Source organism: Lepisosteus oculatus, chromosome 14 (assembly GCF_040954835.1).
Source record: "Lepisosteus oculatus isolate fLepOcu1 chromosome 14, fLepOcu1.hap2, whole genome shotgun sequence".
NCBI classification, from domain to species: Eukaryota; Metazoa; Chordata; class Actinopteri; order Semionotiformes; family Lepisosteidae; genus Lepisosteus; species Lepisosteus oculatus.
In genome coordinates, this window is record NC_090709.1 from 6,360,583 (window position 1) to 6,379,389 (window position 18,807).

An 18,807-nucleotide genomic window follows, 5' to 3' on the forward strand; every position below is an offset into this window, starting at 1 on the left:
GGTTCCAGTTCGTGCGTAATTACGCATCGATGAAAAACCGGAGGTTTTAAAAAAGATAATTAGCTCACTGATAGTTTGATATAAAGGGTGTGGAAATATCCACAAGTCGTGGTCTTTAAAATGCATTTGGTTTGACAGCATTCTGTGCTTCCATCGCGAAGATATGGACAAAAGAATATGCGTGCTTGGTCAAAAAAATGTCATAAAAACGACAAAGTAAAGGCTGAGAAAGCATCCACAATGTATTTTATACACAAAACAAGCATTCTCGCAACTCTAAGAGGTTTCGTGAAAGCGCTACAGGCGTGCCAAAATCGTTTTCGAACTTCGAGCTAACTTTACCCCGGTTTAGAGCGGTGTGTCCAAGCGGCTGTAAACGGTGATTGTTGTCCTGTCACCGTAGCCTAGTTGGTTAAAACGCTTCTCTATCAAACAAAAGAGCGGAGATTCAAATCCCAGCCGTGTCTTTCTTCCTATCTTGTAGTACAGAACGTATCATTTCGGGCAATCACAAAGGGCTTGATTTCGTTAAATGCATGCGTTCATTTCCTTTCTGGAAAACTTGTTTTTGATTAAATTCACACAGATTGCGAAAAATGAAATTCAATTCTTGGTTATCAGTGCAGAAGAAATATTACCGGCTGGCAAAATAAACGGTAAGAGATTATTTTTTTTTAACCGAAAACTTGTGATTCGAGAGAAGGACTTGCCAGTCAGTGTCTGTGGTGCAATTGGTTAGCGCGTTCGGCTATTAACTGAAGAGTTTGTAGTTCAAGTCCACCCAGGGACGGGGTTTTTTTGCGATGTAAACGTTGTCTTCAGTCGATTGGATTTCTCAGCGAAACCATAACCATTTTAATATTTGCAGGAAATGCGAGTGTTTAACACGTGTCAGGGTCACCGGGAAATGTCCAATAATGCCCAACATTGCAACTCCCTAGAAAACCATATTCACACAAGAAAAAGTATCGTTGAATCTTCATTTATACTCCAGTTGAATCCTCTGCTGAAATATTTAAAAAATAAAATGCAGGTTTGTTTGAGAACTTGACAAGCATTGTTACGATAGCACTGTGCAGTTGGATTTTGATATTTTGACATATTTACCTTAATTTTAAACATAAATACTATACAGTCTATTGTAATTTTAAAATATGTTAGCTGAGGATGCAAAGGGGTGAAAGGGAAAGGTCAGAGGGTATAGTAAAAACAAGGTTAGGATTGGTAGAGGTGGTAGGGGTGTTGATGGTTTTTCTCTGTAGAGGATGACTGAGTTTTTTATCCTTCTCTGAAGTGAGAAATTGGAAGAGTTGGGAGTTGAGGGATCTGATGAGGTTAGTTATGAAAGGAAGTTGATGTGGAGCTGTTAGCCGTAAAACTTCCTAACTTCTTTGATGTTGTCATCAAAGATAAACTGCAGTAAGCAAAGATAAAGAAAATTATCTTTGCTTACTGCCCTGTCTTTCTCACACCTGAAGAAACACGTTATGTTTCCTTTCTTCTCTTTTCAGCATGGAATAATCCTTTACTTTTTCCTTTGCAGCCTACGCATGCTGACACAGCTACCCACCTGATAAAATTCCTATAATCACAACTATGAATGTCCACTGTGGGTATTTTTTCCATTATTATTTATTTTGGCATTGAAGCATATTTTATGTAATACCGAAGTGTCATAATCACTGAAAAACATATTTTTCATTTAGAAAGAATTAAAAAATATAAATCACTATGAATTACATTTAGCCTGTTCTGATCTAGGTTTTCTATATACTTTAACATGCCATGTTCAGAATGTCACAACGCAGAAATGCAACAGTGAAGTTTTGTAATTACAAATGTTCGTGATGAGTGATTTTGTCTCTCTTACCTTAGTGTCAGAATACTAAGATGTTTTGGTAACAAGGACGGAGGGAAAAAGTAATTCAGCAGAAGGGGTGCTATTTTGTTGACTATAAATCCTCGCATGCCATGTTTAGAGGGTCATATTAAAAAAATGGTACAGTAAATTTTCTTATACTTCATGATTTTCATAATTTGTTACATTGTGTCTCACACCTTTGTGTCACAATTCTGAGATGTTTTTTTTTTTTCTAGACAGGGGCCATCGCAACACAACAGAAAGAGCAATTAGCTTTTCCCTATGAATTCTCTCATGCCATATTCAGATGATCATATTTAAAAAATGGTACAGCAACATTTCCTGAAGTTCAGGATTTTTTAGAGTCTGTTACATTGTGTCTCACACCTCAGTGGCAGAATTGTGAGATGATTTTATAATCAGGAGGGAGGATCATAGCAATAAGCAGAAAGTGTCATCACCCTTTGCTCATCCTCCGTTAACCATATATTCTCATATGCCATGTTCTAAATGTCCCATTGTAAACTGCTATAATAATATTTCTTGCAAAATGCAAGATTTTGAGACTTTGAGAATTCACGTTTTGCCTTTGTCTTATTTACTTGTTGTCTGACATGCCAGTTTGTGTTATTGTGAGTTTTGAAAATTGGTTTTCGATTTTCTGAAATGTGTTTTATACAAAAATGCAATTTGGATAATCATTACTTACATATTACCCTTTACTGAGGATATGTGCAGTAATCCACTCGGATTAGTATTTTTAAAAATTACTATAGAGAGCCATCTACAGGCGAAAGGCGGCATAACATCACAGCAGCAGCATTTAAGGTGGAACAAAAAACGCGAAACGAAGCTGGCGAATAAGCAGCCAACTTCAGCCTCGTTAATGCAATAGGATTGGGTGAGGTAGAAAAATATTTCTTCCTCTGAATCCTAACATTTTTGTAGGTGTTCTAGGACTTCTCGCCTCAGATAAAGCTGCCAATACATCACTTATTTCTACTCCATCAATATCAGCAGTGTTATCAGTACTGAGCCCTAAGTGTAGGTCCTGTTATCATATAAAAACTTGAACGTATCGACTGCATTCACCTGATAAAATCTGATAAAATTGAAAAATACATCGGAAACAAATTTGCGTGTTTTTTTCAGATCCAGAATAGCATCATCATGAGACTCAAAACAGACCTGTTTTTAATTCTTTCCAGGAGGAAAGATTATTCAGATGCAAGCATGGGTCCAAAATCAATGTACTCACCTTTCGCTGTTGCTTCTTCAAATCCTTCAACTGAACGTCGATATTGAGGGATGATATCATACAAATTTTGGTTTTGTTTTAAAGCAAATTTTATTAAAATATGAGCCTCTATTATAGTTGTCTTTGATGTTTCGCAAGGTATAATAGACCCCCTTGTGCCCTCTGCTAAAATATTATAAAATACAACAATCTTTATATACAGTATATATAGATTTCATATACATGTATATGAAAATTAAGATAAATATACACAAATATTAAAATAGAAATGTACAGTCCTAACATTATCATGCTGTCCAACTGTCTTTTTTGCTTTTCAAGTTGTCCAACAAATCTGTGTTGTAATTTTAAATATTTTAACTAAGGGTGCAGCGAGAGTATAAATGAATTCTCCCGGCAGCCATTTGAAGGTCAAAGTCCATGGCTGAATATGATTTCCTTGAATGTTGGTCATTATTGGCCATTCCCAGTGTTAATGACTAATGTACTCAATTGTTTACTTGTTGTAGTTCGACGCACAAAACAACTGCATTTCCTGCAAATATCAAGTGGGTTAAGGTTTTACTAAGAAATCCAATTAAGTAGAATAATGAGAAATGGGCTCGAACCACTAACCTTTCAATTAACAGCTCCCAGAGACTCACGTGCAACCCTTTTCTCCATTTGCAAGCTTTTGGTAAAAAAAAAGACTTTATTCTTGCCAGCCTGTGATATTTGTTTTGCACTGATAAGCAAGATCTGTGTTTCATCTTTCGCAAGCTGTATGAATTTCATGAAAAGCAAGTTGTTCTAGAAAGAAAATGAAAACTTGCATTTAACAAAATCAAGCCACACGTGATCATCCATAGTGATACATTCTATAAGACAAGACAGGAAGAGAGGCACCACTGGGATTTGAACTCAAGATCTCCTGTTTTAATAGGAAAACGCATTTACCAAATCAGCCAAAGTGGTATCAGAGTATTAACATCATGTCTGATGTCAGTGATTGCAGCTGACTATCGCTGGAGGACAGTTCACTGTGAACAAGTCAGCCTGCATAATGAGGGGAAGAGACCGGCCTCTGTGATGCACTATAGAGTTACACTAACCTTCTGCCCTACTGTTCTCTGCTGCATTCTACCCTAGCAGAAAAATATTGGTTTCCATGCGTGTAAGGTTTCTTTTTTTTGTCAAATATTTTCAAGCATATTTTTGCTGTTGAAAATAAGTGGTTTGTGGTTTTGAGTGTTGTGTTCCTCTTCCCTTAGTGTCACCCAAAGTGATACATTGTGCTTCGGCAATTCTTCAGGCTATAGTGTTTAGAGGAGTTCAGTTGAATTAGTTTGCATAGATAAATTATTTATTTTCCTTTTAATCCTTTAAAGCATATTACATTGTCAATACATTGTATCTTTCTTCCTACTAATTGTCATCATTTTTTTTTCTGGCTTGATCTCGTAATCAGATATTTCAGAATCTTCCTTAAAAACTAGTAAAAGAAGTGGGACACATTCATGCACACTAAAAAATACGAAAGGGTAGCAGGACACAGTAACCACCAAACATCTTGTAGATTATGAATGTTCCTAAAATATTTCAGTACTTTAGAGGGTTCTGCCATTTAAGATGTTGTACTGTGCCTGTCTGATTTATCAAACGTCTCATTTAAATCTCCCGTCATTTCTATATCAGTCTGAAGGCCTTGCAGTAAAGATTGCAATTCATCCCAAAATGCCGTTTCCCACTGTTGATACGTGCAAAGAAATTAATGTACATTTTCCCCCCAAATTAACCAATTTAAAAATCAAATGCATCCCTCCTCATCTGCAGTTGGAGAGAATAATGTCAGGATAAATACAGGTTTAAAAGTGAGGAGCATTGATAGTCCTATTTAAAAATTGTGCTAAAAAGCTCACAATATATTAAAAAGTTATATAAAATGCAAAAATCATTAAAACATTTTAAAACAAGGTAAAAAGAAATGATACACAGTTATAAAGGTCAGGAATTATCAATTGGAAGTTACAATCCACTTACAATATGCCAAAAATGGCAAGAATATGTAAAACAGGTGTATATATATATATTTTAAATAAAACAAGTTAAATATAAATACTAAATACTTTTAAAATTCAGGAATGTGTTTGGTCAGATGCTTACGATGAGTGTTGGTGTTTCGTGTGATTTAGCGACTTGAAAAAAGATTCCATTTAAAAACGGCAATAGCTCGTATGAAAAAAATAGTTCGTAAGTATCTTTGTTGTAACAGCTGTACCAGAACTAGTGTATTCATATTCAGCAGAAAAGTACCTGAACTTGACTGGTTTATATTCAGTTATGTGCGTTGGGAACAAAAGGGAGACGTACATGGATTTTCTTAGGTTTTAGGAATCAGAAAATGTATTTTTACACGTTTATGCCTACCAGCAGAAATAACTTCCTGCTTTCAGTGCTTTTATTGTTTCTGCTTGTAACCTCGAACAGAGAAACCCAGTACGGACTCACAGAAACGCCCTGGAGTTTCTGTGTTTCTGGGATTTAAGAGGGATGTATGAAGACAGTAAAGGTGAGTTTGTTGTTTTTTTCCCCCCGCTGAAGAGTATGAAGGCGGTTTGACGAGTCTGGAGGGAGGAGACGCGCATTCCGCACAGGGAGTGCAGAGCAATGAGTTTCACCTGCAGCTCGCCGAGTCCTGTCCTATATAACCGCTGAGCCCGAACACACAGAGTCTCCAGCCAGTGTTGGAGACGCACTATGTCAATAGTTTTTTTTTAAGAAGAAGTCGGTGTTCTTTCGCTATTATTAGTATTATAATTGTTATTATTTTTATTATTATTGAATTATTTGAGTTAGTGGTTACTGTGCTAGACCGGCGCGAATACAGCTTCTATTTCTTTTCTCTGTTCAAACACTGCTGGGCAAAGCTTAAATTAAAACCCTTTTTCTGAAACATTGAGTGTGAGGGGTAACAGGTGGAGGTAGTCCGTATCGAGGTCACCGGGGGGTACTCCTGTCTCCCCAGATTACACTTTTTATTTTTAAAGATAAACGCGAGATAAACAATGTTTGTTTGAAACCGCTCCACAAATTTTCTCACATGCACGTATTCTCCAATATCACCACAACAAAACCATAAAGTTTGTTTCCACAGACATGACACTATTATGCAATAAACCAATAAATTAATGAACTAGCAGAATCCCAATAAAAACACCCGGCTACCTGGCCAGCCCAGGATGTCAATATCATACATTTTTACCAACAGAACCGCAAAAGCAAAAACCAGCATATATATATATCCCATGTTTACCTTATTCTGGAGCATGATATATATCCAAAATAACCCAGACTAGTTTATCTCAAGAGCTAGAGACTAGTAAACGTTATTGATTACGTAGTACATGTTTGAAGAACGACCGCTAGAAATAAGGCGATTTGATTGGTAAAAACTGGCTGTTATTTATTATATTTTCAGCCCTTCAGAGCCCTTAGGGGGCGAGACTTCCTCTAAAAGCTTCAGGCTGCATTTGTAGCTGTCAATCATTGACTCAGAAGGGGTAATCAATCAGTTTTTTTATCAGTTTCTTATCAGTGCTCCTTTTATTCCACACCAGAAGGCAACTCTGAGGTTTTCTTTTCATTGCATAACAGCAGATAAAGGCTCTCTAGCAGTGTCTTAAGGTTTTTATAGCAATTGCAATGGTTTTTATTCTTATTTTCAATATTTTCATGATTTTGTATTAATGTATTAATGTCATTCCAGGTCCAGTCTTCACAAAACATGATGTAGAATTTTTTCTAATTGATCAATTTGTCCCAGATATTTATCCAAGCTAGTAGTTACCTAGAACAAAGTTTTAAAATCATTACCAGGCCCTTGACATGCATATAGTTGAAAACTCTGACCTCTGAAGACCAAAAAAACATGTTCACCAGCTGTTTTTTTTCATATGTCTGTCTGCTGAGTGGACACATTAAGAAATTTGACTATTCACACTCAAAGGCAAGGGGGCTAGCTTCAATTTAAGACCTGAACCAGGCTCCTGCTATGTTCTGCAGCAGAGATATAACAAATGTTTAAGGGGGAGGAAATTCCAGGCAGACATTGTCTAAATATTATGTTAAATGTTGTTAAGTGGTTAAAGCCCAAATGAAGGGCTGTTTTGGATGAAAGCAGTCGATTGGGTCTGATCAAGCTCGTTACTGACCTCACTCACACAAACTCCATACGCGGTGTTCGGGACTACGTGCGGTAAAGAGAAGAGTGCCCCCTTCTGATATATCAAGAATACACATAACTATGGAAGCCTGTCTCGCCAGGGAGTGAAAACAAAACGTGCTATGGTATCTCATATTTGCAACTTCAAAATTATCCCCATTTAACTGTCTGTCCTTCTCTTATTGTAAGGGATTTGGTTTCTAGGGCTTGTACCCCCGCCACTCTCACCCTAGTTCGTGCCTCACTGTATAGGCTCGAACCCAGGTCTTGCCCACTAAGCTAAAGACCTTTGAGTAAAAAGAATTGTACCAGAATTGTTTTGGATAGATTTGTGAAATGTTATTGTTAAATACATAACTCACCAGAGCTGTTTTTTAAACAAAATAAATTAAAAAAGCAATAGGGCTGGAGTTTATAGACTGTGATGCAAATATGAGAGTAGGAGAGGAGGGGACTAGTTCAGGAGTACAACCGGCCCTCCCCTGCCCAATTTCACAGCAGGCTCTGTTGTACCCCAATGTGAAATTCAGTATCTTGGAGTTCAGCTTTTGATCACTCAGCTGAGAGATGAGCCCTGGGAGTATGGGGCAAATACAGGAGATACACATGACTCAAGGGAGAGTTTTTATCCCTAAGGGATAACTTGTTTTACAATGGCAGACAATATAATGAAACAAAACCTCTGTTCTGCTGCTCCAGGCTGGTTCCACTGGGAACAAGTGGAGCTAGGAGCTCATGAACAGCAATTGGCCCAGAGGGCAAAAGATGTAGAATATAAGTCTATTAAACGCATACCTTAGACGTATAAATGTGGTCCGTAATTTGTCTAGAAAGAAATTCTAATATACGTATATTGTTATACGTCAATTATACATCTATGATTATATGTTCATTATATATAAATGGTTGGAGTTCTATTATACAGATAACTTTAGAGGACTATTATACATCAAAGAGATTTTAAATCAAGGCATAAATCAAGCCAATGACTTAGTTTAGGAATTTGTTAATTTTCAGAATAATCAAACACCTGAAAAATATATAGTTCAAATTATACATGATATACAATATTGTAATTAACAAAGGCTAATTATAAAAAGACACAACTAGTGAACTTTAGCTACAAATTCTTGTAACATGGCAATATATATAGTAAAGACAAACACAAACTAATTACCTGAACATGCTAATATTTAAGTCAAAAACACATTTCAATTCAGATGTAAATTTTGAAACGTATAACTTCTATATTTCCAAGAAAATATGATTACAATGTGAAGTTAGGACCAATTTTTACTGTTCACCATTTGCAAAGCCCTCTCTTATTGTCCTAACAGTTAGAACCAGCAACTTATCATTTTCAGTGTCCAGACTTCCAGGCCTCCTGCCTTGCGTACGCAATCTTCAAACAAAGCATTTTGTGCTCCTTTATTTCTTTTTCTGTTGTTGTTGAGTGGGACTTCAGCACTGCAGCTAGGAGAAAATTTTATAATATTAGTACTCAAATAAATTATGATTAATCTCAAGAAAGAACCATTAAGGTTTACTAAGCTCAAAGCTTAATCAATGTATTAAGTTTAGCTTGCATCATAATAATGGACCAATAGTCTGTCCTAATTAAAGAGTACCCAAAGTTTGAAAGTACAACATAGAATAAGAGTACCTTTAATTGCTCTATAAAGATTTGTGTTTCCCAGGCCCCTCTTTTGTCGTTGATCTTTCCAGTTTATGCCAGCGAAGTTGAATTCCATCATCAGTTCATTTGTCATTTGTCTGAAAACCAAATTCTCACTGAGCTTAGATGTTTTTCAAGTGAGTTTCCAGTCAATGTTTTTTTACTCAAATATTTAGGATCAAATGTACTACTGTAATCCTTATACTTTAAAAGACAGTTTTGCAGCTTTACACCTTGCAAATTCAGTGCTTAGCACATAGGTATCTATAAACAAAATTTTGTGCATATTTTAACTTGATTAAAGTAAAAATGTAATGTAAAAACATCTTAAAAATCAATAAGCAATACCTTGACAACACTGTGAACACACTCCCTCTGACATCACTGTCACCTACTCTCCAAAGTTGGTTTATTTGGAAATAATATATTTGAAATAATATTAGAAGTTTTTTTACTACTGGATCTTCATCAATCAACTAATCAGACATACACATTACCCATGACTACTCAATGGAACGAACACATTTTTACATATTAACTGCACTTTTCTGCAGTATTTGCTCAGTCTTAGAATACAAAGTGACCATATTTCAAAGTTAAATTGTAGTAACGTTTTAGAACATAGAATATTATGTAAAACACTTTATTTTGGCATTAAAAAATAAGTAATATTATACATTATAAACTAAAAATAACAAAGTATGCCAGAGATGGATCCTATTAATCAGATGTAGGCTGTGAAATTTTGACCCATCTGTAACCTAGAATACTAGTGAATATTTTCTACACCACAGAGAGAATATACAGTAATATCATACCAGCAGCAAGGACTCGCTCGTGTGTACAGAACTCATCCATTGTGCTCAGCCTCTTGATGTGGAACTGGGAGTCCAACGGTTCTGTACACCTTCCCACACACCTCAGTTCATCTCTGATCTCCATCAGGAGACCCAATACCCACTTCTGAAACTCTGAAGTAATTCACATTTTGTATCAACATTTGAAAGGAATTGGATCAGGATTTTCTTACACTATTGTTATATTAGCATTACTGTAGTGTTGCTAATGTGCTACATGCAATTAATAATCTTACAAATTTTAAGTTCCCACATTTGTAGTTGATTTTATGTGGTCTTCACTTTCAAACTATTTTATGTGCCATTTATTGCTTATTAAAATACTATTTTTAATCAAAATAATATTAAGTAAGACCTGGAAGTAGTATAAAGCGACGCCTTTTGTCAAACTTTTTGACAGGTACCATGCCCCCTTTTTCAGCCAATGTGAGGCCGTGGTGGGCAGATGTCCAGCCCCCTTTTCAACCAATGGTGTGTTGTTATGGTCAGCTGTCCCGCCCTCCACCCGAGCCAATGGTGTGTCATTGTGGAGCAGATGTCCCGCCTTCCCCCACTGAGGAGTCCTTAGCCTCAAGGTCCAAATACCTGCCACCGCATTCCCCTCGATTTATAAATAAGTGTTTGAAAGCGCGTATTAGCGACGAGGGTTGGAAGGCGATCATGTCTGCCGCGGGGTTGAGCGTGCTCTATTATAACCCTAAGGAAGCGGGGAGTTACGGCAGCGTGGGGAGTCTGTTGAGGGCCGTGACTTCCCCGGGTGTGAGCGCCGGGTGTCAGACTGGTTGTCCGGCCAGCTGGCTTATACGCTGCACACGCCGGCACATGTGAGCTTTAAGAGAAACAGGACCCTGGTACCTGAAATGGACTGGCAGTGGCAGGCCGACTTGGTGAACATGAGAGACTACAGTGGGTTCAACGATGGTTTCTGTTACATCTCATCACGTATAGACATGTTGTCTAAATATGCCTGGGCCGTGCCACTGAAAAGTCTGGAGGGGGCGTGACAAGCGCTTTCAGAAATATATTTCAAGAGGGTCGTACTCCTAAAAAGCTACAAACGGACGAGGGAAAATAATTTCTTAACAGGACCTTCCAAAATCTTCTGAAATGTGAGAATATTGAACACTTCATTATGGCCAGTGATGTGAGGGTTACAGTGATAGAGAGGTTTAACAGAACTATTAAAACTTGGATTTTTCCACAGCGCATTTCATTTCATGCATGAGCTGATCGATGTTGCAGTAGTACCCTCTAGGTAAGGTACATGTCCATATAGTCTCATCACTGATGAACAGAAAATCTTCATCTTGATCGAACGTGTTTAGCGTATGCGGATAGTGCAGCTCGACCAGACCCACTTCCCAGCTCCTGTCCAGGTCAATCGCCTTTGCCAGATGCTCTGTGAAGCACGCGCTGGTGTTCTTTGGAAACATCTTTGAGGATGAATTACTGGCCAGCGTAACATAGAAGACATTGGGGTTCGTTTTTCAGCACCTCTGTATTTCTCTGACCTCGGAAGCCTTTACCCAACTATTGAATTTATCGCTCTATCTGCGCCACTTTACCAAAATCTGTTTGTTTTTCTTACGCCCCCTGGCTGCTTTAATCTTTTGGATGCGAAAGACGCTCTCAGAATTGGGGTTTATCTTCTGTAGCTGTTCTGTGTAGAAAGAGCCCTTAATGTCATCGCCTGCATAGTCCTGCAGTTTGTAATAGGGTCTCAGAGCCGGGGTCCGCTCTTTGACAATGAAAATTTCATCTGTGAAGGTCTGTTCATACCCCTTCTCAAACACTCCCTTTTATTTTGGACACTCGCACATGATCACCTACATTAAATGAAAACTTTGACGGTTTTCGCTTAAAGTGTTCGCCATAGACGGTTCTCCACATCTCAAAGGAGTTATCAGTCGTAACAGAAACCGTGGTTCGTTTAATAGTCATGTGGTAACTATGATTATAATAGTAAATAAGATCAGACAGATCGATATATCGAAAGGTGTTTTTGTGTGTCAGGTACCTCCACATTTTTGTTTTAATAGTTTGGTTAAACCTCTCTATCACACTACTGCTCTGTGGGGGAAGGCGGGACATCCACCCTATAACAACACCATTGGTTGAAAAGGGGGTGGGACATGGGGTTTTAAAGTTTTGACAGACACTGCACACCACAGTGGGGCAGACTTGAGTTTTTCAAGTAGCTCTCAGTTACCAGCGTTGGCTAGCAAGGTGCCCGGTATGTTGATTTCGGCCATTGCCCCCATGAACACATCGCAACCTTTTGGCTTCTTACCGGCCGCAACTGATTGCTGTTGTGTGAGAGCCCTGACAAGATCAATCATGTTAGAGCCCTCAACGGGTGCCCCCTTGTACACAAATTTTCGTTAATTCCCGGCTATTATTGCGTGCCATAGTCTTTAACAATATCTCGGCATTTCTCTGGTACCACTGAGATGCGCTGTCTAAAATATACCCAAAGTCAGTGTCGGTCGATGACGGCTGTTGTGGTGATGCGTGTGATAGATCGGCGGGTGCATTTTCAGGTCGTACAACAGTTAAAGTCCCCTCTTCAGAAACCTCCTGGCATACTAATGTCAAATATCGTTGTAACACCTGACTATACAATTTCACGTTTTCATATTCAGGCAGATGCGAGTTCTGAAAAATGTCTCTCATTTAGTCATCCAACCTGCAGGTTGTTATTTTTCTCACATCGCTTTCGTTGCCGGACCGGTCTAGGAGTCGATCGAGCTGTTTCTGAGGTACAGGTAAATTTTTTTTCAGCATGGTCCATTATCGGAGTTGTAGAAGCTCCGTAATCAATGGTACTGCAATACTCAACAGTGTCCCAATAAAACTGCCGGACTGGTTCACCAAGTCTCTTTCTTTTAAGAGAAAGACCCTTTTGACTCAAAGCCTTTAAAAGCTTATGCTTTCTCTTCAGGGTCCCAAACTGCTTAGCAGGCTTAGCTATTGCCTGTACAAGATCATCTGAAGCCCCACAGAGAATAGCTTTCCGGTGACTGGGGCTGGCATGGTTGCGAGATCACTGACTTTTAGATTCTTTAAATACATAAGCCGCGGGTACATCTGGGGGGAAAAGACCTGTTCACAAGCGATAGTCATCTGGGGTGTCGGCATTTAAATCCACCAACAAGTAACCGAAAGGTTTTTTAGTAGCGTCATCAAACGCTTCCAAAAAAATCTGGCTTTACCGGGGTACATATGCCGTGACAGGGTTGTAATCTGTAGTTTATCTCTAGGGTTTTTAAACAGCACCATGTACTTTGTATTTAACTCTATGGTTCTACTTTTCCGGCCTTGACAAAACACATTTTGGACGATATACATGATGCTGAGGTTTCGGTGGTGTACGTATTTTGTAAAAGCTTTTTCTATCTCATTATTTTCACACGCAGACTCCATCAAATCATCAACTATAATCAAATTTACTCTATCCGGTGGCAGTAGCTGGTCGTGGGAAAACGACGTCGGTAGCCCTTCTATAAACTGAATGTATGGAAATTTCACATGCAACTCAGCGTATAGAGGTTGGCAGCAGCTGTAACACCAGACTATGTTTTCGGGTTTACGAGTCATAACGGTATCACTGTTCTCCAAGAGCTGTTTTATAAAATAACTTTTACCGCAATTCGAGGGTCCGGACAAAATGCATGAATAAGAGTGTTTTAACCTGACATCCATCGTGTTAATATCTGTAGGTCAACAATGTCAAATTTTCTTGCAGCACCCGCTTGTCGTACACCACCTTCTGGGTTTTCTTTAAGGTCCGGGTCTCAATGCGCCAATCCTTTTTAACACACACGATCATTGGCTGTTGAATAGAAATGTGTTTAAATTCCTGGCACTCTGCATAAGGGTTAACGCCATAGTCAAAAACCAAGTCCCGCAGACTCTTAAAGTTAACTTTTCACAATTGTTCACATTGAGCGTAATGCCTTTTACCTTTAAACAGGCTTTCCCTCCAGACAGTTTGCACCCGTACGACTTGGGTCCTGTTGATACAAACTCGGTGATGTGTTGTCCAGCAGCTATTTCGCTGGTCAGCTCACCCAAGTAGTCACCCAGTTCCGGATTCCACTCACCCTCCCGGCTCACAAAGATAACGGAATCTGTCTCGTGGTACAGACAGCGGCCTTGCAAAGCATTTAGCAGATTGTATAACTCCAAGCGGGCATAGGCGGTTGTAAAGCTAGCGATGAAAATGTTAGTGTTTGAATGGCCTGTGTTTTCATTGATAAACTCGCAGGCTGACACCTCATGATATGGCGTAAATAAGTACCTGAACAATTCATCGGGGTTTCTCACAATGGTGGTCTGTGGTAAATTGTCTCTTTGTCCATACTTCCCCCACAAACTGTTCAAGGCAATTTTTGAAAGCTGTCTTTTGGCCGGATTCTTTTTAATGTTGCCGGGGTCCAGCCGTCACCCTCTTTTTCATAATATTCGCTGATATATCTTTGATGTTTCGCGACATCTGTACACCCCTCTGGAAACCCCGAAGCTTCCTGTTTCCCTTTCAGATGCAGTTTGATGTAGTCGGTAAAAATATCGTGTGAGGCCTTTTCGAAATGCCAAATTTAGTAAATTTTACACACTCAATACCCCAGATCTAAGGCCATCTGTAATTCAGGGGTGCACCAGACACCAGTCAAGGCGCGATCTTCATCACCGTGCTCACAGGGGGTGGTCTGTTTTGTTTCAGCACACGTACGACACAGTGTGAAAAACAGTTTTTTGTCAATTTTGGTTGGAAGAACTGGAAAGTATAAGCGTCTGCGTGTGTAAACTTTCACCTTCGCTAAACCGAAATACCGTTTTAAATCTCCAAAGTTGTTATAAATGATTCGGGGGTGCCCCAGTGGGTATTTTTTAGTTTTGTTCACAAACGGATACAGACTGGTGAAATCATAGCTGTGTAATGCAAACAAATAGCATTTGTTCTCCCCCGAAAAAGTGACTCCCGCGGTTGCAGAGGCTCTGGTAACTGCGCAGCTGTTAGAAATTTACCCAAGTCTCCATTTTCAACAAACATGTCTCTGAACTCGTGCTCCCACAAAACACGCACGTTAAAACCTCTCATTTTGAGAAAATTAATTTTAACCATCGTCTTTCTGTACAACCAGCCAAAAGTAGTGTTTGTCAGCGGATTAAAATCGTTTTCACAATAACAAACGCTACAACCATGAAAAAAGCAACCGTTGAGCTCAAAGGCTGTCGGCACTCCGTCAATTACAGCATAACCATCCAGAAAATATGGGCCAACCTTGAACTCACTGGCCGTGGTTAACGCGTGTTGGATTTTAAAGGGCTCTGTGTGTTCGATGTACATAAGCCACTTTAACTAACCCCCCCACACACACACCGCACGTCTCCAAAACATCTCAAATTATCTCTAATACGTGATTTTAAAACGTTAAGACCAATCCGTTAAAGTATGAAGAACAACACCCCATCATTTGTTGCCTATTAATACCTTAAAGACTTTTACGCTTGCGATGTGTGGAAATTTATCTCAAACTTTCGAAAAAGCTGTCGCGAATGTGTTATTAAAAATAAACTGTGTCTTATTACATTATTTTAAAAACTTTAAGACCAAACCCGCGTGTTTAAAATTTCTTTTCTGGGCAAACACATCATTTGTGTTTGCGTTGTGTGTTAATACTTTTAAAGTTTAAAACGTATAAACTGATATGTGAATACTTTTCGCTCTCGATAAAACAAGGGGGGGGGGTCATCACAACATTGGTTGTGATGCGTTTTAAAGCATCACAACCAATTGAAAAATGTCTTGTGTTATGTAGGCGTGGTTACACCATTGGCGCATATTCTTAAACGCTCCGGACTGACAGGGTCGCAGCGCGTCCTTGGCGCTGTCAGACACCGCCCCTTGTTAGGAGCTGCGGAGATGGCTTCTTTGTGTGGAGAAACAACGGGGTCTGCTACTCTACAAAGTGAAGAGGTAGGCGGCTAAAATATTTTTTCTGATCGTGGAATTGTTGTATCGGTGCTTAGCGTATGTCATTTTAATACTTGGTCTTCTTTTTAGCAAAACCCGACCCCACCCTCTGCACCCTGTGACAGCGGCGGGGGTGTGAGTTCAGCTGGGGTACCAGATGTTGAAGAACTGCCGGGTGCTAGCGATGATACCACGCTACAAATGGTAAATATTAACAAAAAACCTTAGCTCAAAAGTTTTTTAAGCCTTTCTTTTCTTTTTCCTTTAATAGAATAAAGAGGATGTGGACGGGTCAATCTTCAGCCTACCAGCACAACTGAATGTTTCGTGTCTATGCTTGTGTGTTCGGCCAAATGTTAATAAAGCTGATGCCCAACAAGGTTTAGCTAACGATGTCCCTAATGAGCCCGATGTTATGCCCCAGATTGTGAAAGCATTAGTTTATTGCATCTTCAAACACTGTTTAAAGGGGGTCTTGGTTGATGACTGCCCGGCCTGTTTGATTGACCATCCTGGGCAGCGGGGTCACACATGCCTGTCTGTCGGCTACACAGATGGGTTTGAAGATGTGATGTTTGCCGCTTTAGAAATTTATAAGTCTCTCAGTTTAGCCAGAATTTTATCGACTGTTCTGTACACCGCCAGGTGTCTGGGTTCGTACACCATTAGAAATGACACTGAGCGGTGCATAAAACAGTTGCTGAAAAATATAATTGAGGACCGCACCCCATACGAGCATGTACACACCATACTTGAACGGCTGGATGAAAAATTAGTAGATGTGACTTTTGATGCGTTGCAAAAGAAACACTATTCTTATTTTTACAGACGCAAAAAAAAAGATCTATGTAAAATGTGAATACAGATTTCACTCTGTTTTACAGACCCGGGTGTGCCATCGTCCGAAGAATGAAGAATTTCGAATGTATACGTCTGAATTCTTACTAAGAGTGCTTTACACACTTCTCTCTACAAAGCTTGATATGCAAAACAAGGAGTCGAATGCTAATATCCTTAAATTTGTTAAAGAGATAGATGTGTATGTCAAGAACTTGAGTGAAATTATTGCAGATCTGATGTTTTCAGATCAGAAATTGAAGCCTGGGGTGTAGGGGAAGCCTACAGTGTGTATTCCAAAATACAGTGTGTTTTGCACAGAACCTGTGGTAACACCATCCCGCTGATTACGCAGGCAAATGTTTTTGCTCTGGTAGATCGGATCGCCTAGTGTGGTTCGCATGGCTTTAGACATGGGGAGCAGAAGGGGGTTATGAATGCTTTTTCAGATGCCTCAAAGTTTCTCAGCAATGTTGGGGTGGTGGTTACATGTACCGAACTAATTGTCCGCACCAACATTTAATTGTTGAATGCAAATTGGAGCCGGTAACGCGTGTGTGCTGCGTTGTTTTAGTGTTTGAAACACCTACTGTTGAAATAAAGCGGTTCACATTTCACATGGTGTTTGTCCTGCGAGTTCTTTCCGTGAGACTTTACGCAGTCAGTGTGTGTGTGCTTACAACCCTGCTGCTTTTGAGACACGGCTTGTGCAGCGTATAAGCAGCCTGGCCGGACAACCACTCGGCCACCCGGCCGTGGCTGGCGCCGCTCACACCCCGGGATCTCGCAGCTCACACCAGACTCTCCGTGCCGCTGTAACTACCCGATTCCCTAGGTTTATAATAGAGCGCACTCATCCCCGCTGCAGACATGGTCCCCTTCCAAACCAATACACACTTTCACATACCTAAAGCGAGGGATGCGCCGCCTTTGGGCTTTGGGACCCTGAGGCTCCAGACCGACTGGCCGGGGGGGAAGGCGGGAGTTCCGACCCTTAACAACACACCATTGGCTCCTGAGGGGGCGGGACATGCACAAATAACAACACGCCATTGGCTGACAAGGGGGCGGGACAGCCAACCACCGCTGAGTGCCATTGGCTGGAAAAGGGGGCGTGGTACCTCCCAAAAGTTTGACGAAAGGTGTCGCTTTATACTACTCAGAACACATGTAAGACTTACACACAGCTTTTAATATGCTGTAGTGAATTTGCAGGTATCCTGGGGAGGGAAGAGAACTGATATTAAGGAAATACATATTTAAAGGGGATGTAAGTATTAAATGTGTTTTGTCACATCTGGGTGTTAACTGAATAACTTTTTAGCATTATTTTTTGTGTTTTGACTCTATACTTGTGTTTATCAGGAGACAGCAGAAATATTGATGTTTACATTTATATTCACATTCCCAGTGATATTGACTTAGGTACTCCACTATTTACTTGTAGTTTGACTGGTGTCAAAAGTTGAAAATCTCTGCAAACATCAAGATGGCTAAGGACGTGGAAAGAAACTCAATCACATTTAGAGAAGGTAATGTTTAGATCGGATTAATTCAAAGTGTGTCTCTGGGTGCGTTTGATCTACCAACGTTGTGTTTAACTGAAGGACACCCTGACTGAGTGTGCCATAGAAACTGACATTTTTTGTATTTTTTCTACATTCACAGATTTTTGGCTAAAGTAAAAAAAAAAATCGTTGTCATTTTCTTGCCAGCTGGCAGTAATTCTTTTGCACTGATAAGAAAGATGAGCATTTTATCTTTCGCAATGTGTGGATTTCTTGAAAAACAAGTTGTGCCAAAAGCGAAATTAAAAGTTCATTTAAACATAATGCAGAAGCATATTGTCTGTAACAATAAACAGTGGGCGAAGACAGGAAGTAAGGCACTACTGGGATTTGAACCCAGGATCTCCTGTTTACTAGACAGGCGTTTTAACCAACTAAGCCATAGCGCCAGCAAAGCACTGCCCTTTTTCAGCCAGTTGGACACACTGCTCTGTTATATCTTCGTTCGGTGTGCGGTGAGCCTGCTCACTGAGCAAGTTGAGAAAGGATGTGAAATGGCTTTTATCTGCCAATTTCATTACCAAGGAGCTCAATATGCTTTTGATTATCTACAGGGTGTGTAGTGCAACACAG

At 39.6% G+C, this 18,807-nt stretch overlaps 1 long non-coding RNA gene and 1 other non-coding gene across 2 annotated transcripts; one reads left to right on the top strand and one right to left on the bottom strand.

Annotated features, from left to right (window-relative positions):
* Positions 1-15,681: 15,681 nt before the first annotated feature.
* LOC138242902 (uncharacterized) lies at positions 15,682-16,803 on the top strand. The gene is made up of 3 exons (XR_011191777.1): positions 15,682-15,832; positions 15,920-16,033; positions 16,714-16,803. It is a non-coding gene; the product is annotated as an uncharacterized lncRNA (long non-coding RNA).
* A 1,746-nt stretch (positions 16,804-18,549) lies between these two features.
* trnat-agu (transfer RNA threonine (anticodon AGU)) lies at positions 18,550-18,623 on the bottom strand. Its single transcript has one exon. It is a non-coding gene; the product is annotated as a tRNA-Thr (tRNA).
* Positions 18,624-18,807: the final 184 nt, after the last annotated feature.